We start from the raw sequence: 7131 nt of genomic DNA on the forward strand, positions 1-7131 counted from the left end.
TGGACTGTACATACAGAGAAGACTGTGAGTCACGGCCAGCTCCGCCTACTGGACTGTACATACAGAGAAGACTGTCAATCACTGCCAGCTCCGCCCACTGGACTGTACAGACAGGGAAGACTGCTAGTCACTGCCAGCTCCGCCCACTGGACTGTACATACAGAGAAGATTGCCCATCCCTGCTAGCTCCGCCCACTGGACTGTACATACAGAGAAGACTGAGTCACTGCCAGCTCCGCCTACTGGACTGTACATACAGAGAAGACTGACAGTCACTGCCAGCTCCGCTCATTGGACTGTACCGACAGGGAAGACTGTCAATCACTGCCAGCTCCGCCCACTGAACTGTACACACAGGGAAGACTGACAGTCACTGTCAGCTCCGCCCACTGGACTGTACACACAGGGAAGACTGCCAGTCACTGTCAGCTCCGCCCACTGGACTGTACACAGAGAAGACTGTCAATCACTGCCAGCTCCGCCCACTGGACTATACACACAGGGAAGACTGACAGTCACTGCCAGCTCCGCCCACTGGACTGTAAACACAGGGAAGACTGAAAGTCACTGCCAGCTCCGCCCACTGGACTGCACACACAGGGAAGACTGAAAGTCACTGCCAGCTCCGCCCACTGGACTGTAAATACAGGGAAGACTGAAAGTCACTGCCAGCTCCGCCCACTGGACTGCACACAAAGGGAAGACTGAAAGTCACTGCCAGCTCCGCCCGCTGGACTGTAAACACAGGGAAGACTGACAGTCACTGCCAGCTCCGCCCACTGGACTGCACACACAGGGAAGACTGAAAGTCACTGCCAGCTCCGCTCACTGGACTGCACACACAGGGAAGACTGAAAGTCACTGCCAGCTCTGCCCACTGGACTGCACACACAGGGAAGACTGAAAGTCACTGCCAGCTCTGCCCACTGGACTGTACATACAGAGAAGACTGTGAGTCAGTGCCAGCTCCGCCTACTGGACTGTACATACAGAGAAGACTGTCAATCACTGCCAGCTCCGCCCACTGGACTGTACATACAGGGAAGACTGCTAGTCACTGCCAGCTCCGCCCACTGGACTGTACATACAGAGAAGATTGCCCATCACTGCTAGCTCTGCCCACTGGACTGTACATACAGAGAAGACTGTGAGTCACTGCCAGCTCCGCCTACTGGACTGTACATACAGAGAAGACTGTGAGTCACTGCCAGCTCCGCCCACTGGACTGTACACACAGGGAAGACTGACAGTCACTGTCAGCTCCGCCCACTGGACTGTACACACAGGGAAGACTGCCAGTCACTGCCAGCTCCGCCCACTGGACTGTACACACAGGGAAGACTGCCAGTCACTGCCAGCTCCGCCCACTGGACTGTACACACAGGGAAGACTGTCAATCACTGCCAGCTCCGTCCACTGGACTGTACACACAGGGAAGACTGACAGTCACTGCCAGCTCCGCCTACTGGACTGTAAACACAGGGAAGACCGACAGTCACTGCCAGCTCCGCCTACTGGACTGTAAACACAGGGAAGACCGACAGTCACTGCCAGCTCCGCCTACTGGACTGTAAACACAGGGAAGACTGACAGTCGCTGCCAGCTCCGCCCACTGGACTGTAAACACAGGGAAGACTGTCAATCAGTGCCAGCTCCGCCCACTGGACTAAACACAGGGAAGACTGCCAGTCAGTGCCAGCTCCGCCCACTGGACTGTAAACACAGGGAAGACTGACAGTCAGTGCCAGCTCCGCCCACTGGACTGTACACACAGGGAAGACTGACAGTCAGTGCCAGCTCCGCCCACTGGACTGTACACACAGGGAAGACTGCCAGTCAGTGCCAGCTCCGCCCACTGGACTGTACACACAGGGAATACTGCCAGTCAGTGCCAGCTCCGCCCACTGGACTGTTCAGCTTAGAATGTGCAGACATATAAATGAGTACAAGTACAGGTTCTACAGAATCTTCCCCATATATATTTGCCCGCTCGGCTCCTCTGGCTCTACAACATACTGCTTACAGACAGAATAGTTACAAAAGAGCTTGCACCCCTCTCTCAGCTGCTGCAGTCACCCCACTAACATCCAAATTGCACGGTTACCTCATGTGATTGTTGTGGCCAATCCAGCCTCAGTGCTGGATGAGGCCAGGGATTGGTCGCAGTGATCACATGACATGAGGTGGTCACCTGTGATTACTGGATACAACTACAGTCTGGAGAGGGCCCGTGTAGAGCGGCTATAGACGGCTAGATGCCGATAGCATTGGGGTTTGTATATGCGCTCACAGAATTGTTTGGCCCTTGTACAGCGTTATTATCGGTATTATGTGGCGGTAGAATGTGGCCACGGGGCGTCCCTGTTGGCATCATCTAGTAGTTGGGCGGTAGGTGTCCGCTGCAATGTGCTCGCCGTATAGGGGTGACATCTCTCGACGTGTATCTGCCCCGCCTACAACATGGGGCCACGTTGGCTTACAATCCGCCCCTGCCTTTAAACCTGTACAAGACCCCCTCTATGGACCAGAGGGGCGCAGTGTGCACCAATGAGTTAGAAGTGGAAGGACCCTGTTCTCCCAGCATCTACAGACAACTAGAAGACGCTAAAGGCGGACGGGGCCCGGACGACGCTAAAGGCGGACGGGGCCCGGACGACGCTAAAGGCGGACGGGGCCCGGACGACGCTAAAGGCGGACGGGGCCCGGACGACGCTAAAGGCGGACGGGGCCCGGACGACGCTAAAGGCGGACGGGGCCCGAAGACGCTAAAGGCGGACGGGACTGAGTTTTATCACTGTGATCAGAAGAAAGCAAAACAAGATCTACAGTGAACAATGTCAGCCGCTTCCAAAACCCTTCCCCTCCAGCAAACTGTCTGCGGCGCGGCCCCCCTCTGCCAGAGCCACACAATACAGCGACTGCCAAGCCCTCCTGGCAGCGGCTCCCTCGGCCAACGCTACAAAGCCACGCAAAACTAAAACTGCATTGTGTTGGTTCTGTCCGGGATACAAGATCTGTCAGACCTTCACAGACCTGATATCCCATGTGAACGTGCCCAACGGGAGACAAAACTGAGCAGACGGCACAACTGAAGGCTGCTCCCAGCAAACAGTTCTGTCATGGGGGACAGATAAGAACAGACAGCATCATCAGCGACCTTCAGACACCCGCTGACCGCCGTCGCCCTCGCTCTATAAAGCTGACTCCACGCAGGACATTCATAGAGCCAATGTAAGAGGCAGCCGTGTGTAAACGGGCCGGCCAACCGGGCGATCGGCGAGAATTCCTGCACCAGTCGCTTTGTTTCGGCTCACCTAAAAATAGTCGTTGGTTAATTATCATCTGGTCTAAACAGGTAATTATCTTTCAACGACTAGTCAACAACTTTGCCGGGAGCTGCGCATTGATTTGGCGTTCGCCAACGCTGATGGGCTGTGTCTTTTTTGAACATGTTGCCCTCCGTTGGTTCCGGAATACATCCGCTCCACAACAGGCCCTGCTGATCTTTGCTCTCCGGCTGGTTTGTAGATACGTTTAGTCAGTCGCCGCAGCGAGCGTTCACTCAAATGGTGTCGCACCGGTTTATGTCAACGGTTGCCAAGTTTCGCCAAATCAGTTCTGTGTTGGACCTGCCAATAAGTGGACGTAACAAACTGCCACAAACAAAGCAACCACAATGGCCGTCCTGGCACCCTTCTACGGGCCGACATTGTAGCCCCCGGTGTCTGAGGCCCACCACCACTGGGCAGATACTGACTCCCCACCATCACACATGTAAGAGGTCCCAACCACTCGCAGGATGCAGGCACTGTCCGCTCTCCGGCGTGTTCTGCGGTCAGTGATACGCAGCCATGTACAGCCACGTATCGGGTCCCGTGGCCCGCTTTTTCATGCTGCGTGTGTAAGCGTGCGGCGCGCCATTTCTCTGCTGGGTATTACTTTCTATCCAAACACAGATCACTATTACTTAGAAAATAAATGTGGAGATGAAAACACAAAGTTGTCACAACGCCGCGGCGTCACGAGTCACGGATGGGTACGACGCGCTCGTCTGACAGCGGCCTATCGTGTCCGTCAGCGGAGCCCGCGTGCGCACAGATTTCCTGACACAACTCATATGCCTGTGTTCGCCCGCGAAGCACACACAGACCATCCGCACGCATGATTCTGCCGGCGGCGCGCAGACGTGTTGTGTCAGACGCTTCCTACAATCTCTACGGATCACATCGTGCGGCGAGGAGCGTTACGGCTGCTCGCACGCAGCGGGCGGAAAACAGACAAAAAAACTGGGAATGTCTGAAAACTCCGGATGTCCCTCAGCTGAAACCAAAGAGCGAGGAATACCGCCAACATGTGGGTACGGGGTCGTCCGACAAGTCGTAGCGCAGTGGTGTCTGGCGACGGTCGCGGACAGAAGAGTCGGCACATCCTGGAACTCACCCGCTACATTCACGGCTCTGCACTGAAAACAAAGGCTCGTATATAAAGCGTCCGCCCCGGGGTCTGGAGGGGTAATGCCCCCCTGTCTGCGGACCTCCCTTGTGCCCTCCATGCCCAGCAGACAGGTTTAAATGTCCATCCCAGCCCCGAGGCACGTGGAGCGCACAATAGAAGCAGCCGGCTACTCCACGTCAGATGGCTACCGCACAGCCCAGTCCGAGAACTTCTACAAGTCACCGCAGTACCCAATGCCGTACCTTACAGAGACGGATCCGAACCTTCTAACAGGAGAGCTTGTATCCAGCCAGTCCCAGCAGGCTGGGCCACAGAGCTTACAGTCTGTCTCCGCCAGCAGCCTGGGAATGAATGGAGCAGCAGAACTTCCTCCGGCTGTGCCACTATCCTGCAGGGAGAGGCCAGGATTGGGAGAGGAGCGCCTCTACATCCCCACTCCCCCGGCCCATGCAGCTAGTGTGTGTGCAGAGCCATCTACTGGACACAGAGAGATCTGGGAAGCCAGGAGTGGAACCGTAGCTCTACAGCGCCATCTATTGGAAGGCAGCATTCCTGCAAGTCAATGTTAGACTCTTTATACACAAATTCCCAGTCGTTACTACAAGGCTTGTATAAAGAGTCTAACATTGCTGGGGAGCCCCGTGCAGGGCACAGCATTAGGGCAGCAGTATGCAGCACTAAACCCTTACCTATGACCTGAAGGTTGTGAGCTCAATCCCCACAAGGTTCAGGTAGCCGTCTCAAGGTCAACTCATCCCTGTGAGGTCGGCATAATAAGCAATGATACATAAATATCAATACATAAATTACCTGAAAATGCTGTGGAATAAGTTGGCGCTGTACAAATAACAAGAGTTATTGTATTTACTTCTATTTGTAGCTAGCTGTAAGCGTAACTGTGGCACCCAGTGTCAGGCAGCTGCTGCCAAGGCAAGTAGGGTCATGGGGGGGCATCAGAACAGCTCTAGGGGCGTGTGACGAGAACTATGTTGGCTGAACTAGTTGGGCCTTCGTCTTTCCATGAGTTTGTAGGTAATCCCCCCTCACCAGTGACCCTTGTCTCTCGGGGCCGTGGCGGCCCGGGTGACCCTTGTCTCTCGGAGCCGTGGCGGCCCGGGTGACCCTTTTCACTCGGGGGCCGTGAAGGGCCGGGTGACCCTTGTCTCTCGGGGCCGTGAAGGGCTGGGTGACCTTGTCTCTCCGGGCCGTGAAGGGCCGGGTGACCCTTGTCTCTCAGGGCCGGGTGACCCTTGTCTCTTGGGGCCGTGGGGGCCCGGGTGACCCTTGTTTCTCAGGGCCGTGGAGGCCCAGGTGACCCTTGTCTCTCGGAGCGGTAGAGCCCCGGGTGACCCATGACTCTTGGGGCCGCGGAGGCCTGGGTGACCCATGACTCTTGGGGCCGCGGAGGCCCGGGTGACCCTTGTCTCTCAGGCCCGTGGAGGACCGGGTGACCCTTGTCTCTCAGGGCCATTGAGGCCCGGGTGACCCTTGTCTCTCGGGGCGTTGAGGCCCGGGTGACCCTTGTCTCTCGGGGCCTTTGAGGCCCGGGTGACCCTTGTCTCTCGGGGCCGTGGCAGCCCGGGTGACCCTTGTCTCTCGGGGCCGTGGAGGCCCGGGTGACCCTTGCCTCTCGGGCACGAGGAGGCCCGGGTGACCCTTGTCTCTCGGGCCAGCGGAGGCCCGGTTGACCCTTGTCTCTCAGGCCAGCGGAGGCCTGGGTGATCCTTGTCTCTCGGGGCTGTGAAGGGCCAGGTGACCCTTGTCTCTCGGGCCCGTGGAGGCCCAGGTGACCCTTGTGTCTCGGGGCCGTGGAGGCCCGGTTGACCCTTGTCCCTCGGGCCCGTGGAGGCCCGGGTGACCCTTGTCCCTCGGGCCCGTGGAGGCCCGGGTGACCCTTGTCTCTCGGGCCCGTGGAGGCCCGGGTGACCCTTGTCTCTGAGGACCGTGAAGGGTCGGGTGACCCTTGTCTCTCAGGGCAGTGAAGGGTCGGGTGACCCTTGTCTCTCAGGGCCGTGAAGGGTCGGGTGACGCTTGTCTCTCAGGGCAGTGAAGGGTCGGGTGACCCTTGTTTCTCGGGGCCATGGAGGCCCGCTTGATCCTAGTCTCTCAGGACCATGGAGGACTGGGTGACCCTTGTCTCTCAGGGCCATGGAGGACCAGGTGGCGCTTGTCTCTCGGGGCCGTGGGGGCCCGGGTGACCCTTGCCTCTCGGGCCCGTGGAGGCCCGGGTGACCCCCTTCTCTCGGGCCCGTGGAGGCCCGGGTGACCCTCGTCTCTCGGGCCCGTGGAGGCGCGGGTGATCCTCGTCTCTCGGGGTCGTGGAGGCCTGGGTGACCCTTGTCTCTAGGGGTCGTGAAAGCCCGGGTGACCCTTGTCTCTCGGGGTCATGGAGGCCCAGGTGACCCTTGTCTCTCGGGGTCGTGGAGGCCCAGGTGACCCTTGTCTCTTGGGGCCACGGAGGGCCAGGTGACCCTTGTCTCTCCGGGCCGTGAAGGGCCGGGTGACTCTTGTCTCTCAGGGTCGGGTGACCCCTGTCTCTTGGAGCCGTGGGGGCCCGGGTGACCCTTGTCCCTCGGGGCCGTGGGGGCCCGGGTGACCCTTGTTTCCCAGGGCCGTGGAGGCCCGGGTGAGCCTCCTCTCTCGGAGCCGTAGAGGCCAGGGTGACCCTTGTCTCTT

At 58.3% G+C, this 7131-nt stretch overlaps 1 protein-coding gene across 3 annotated transcripts in view; it reads right to left on the reverse strand.

The window, feature by feature from the left end:
* Positions 1–4854, reverse strand: part of MYO1B (myosin IB) — a 216795-nt gene extending 211941 nt beyond the window's left edge. For all 3 annotated transcript variants that reach the window (XM_066577259.1, XM_066577258.1, XM_066577257.1), the window contains exon 1: positions 4698–4854. The gene's annotated coding sequence lies outside the window, so the exon portion shown is untranslated. The remainder of the gene's footprint in view (positions 1–4697) is intronic.
* Positions 4855–7131: the final 2277 nt, after the last annotated feature.

This window comes from Eleutherodactylus coqui, chromosome 8 (genome assembly GCF_035609145.1).
Source record: "Eleutherodactylus coqui strain aEleCoq1 chromosome 8, aEleCoq1.hap1, whole genome shotgun sequence".
In the NCBI taxonomy this organism is placed as follows: Eukaryota; Metazoa; Chordata; class Amphibia; order Anura; family Eleutherodactylidae; genus Eleutherodactylus; species Eleutherodactylus coqui.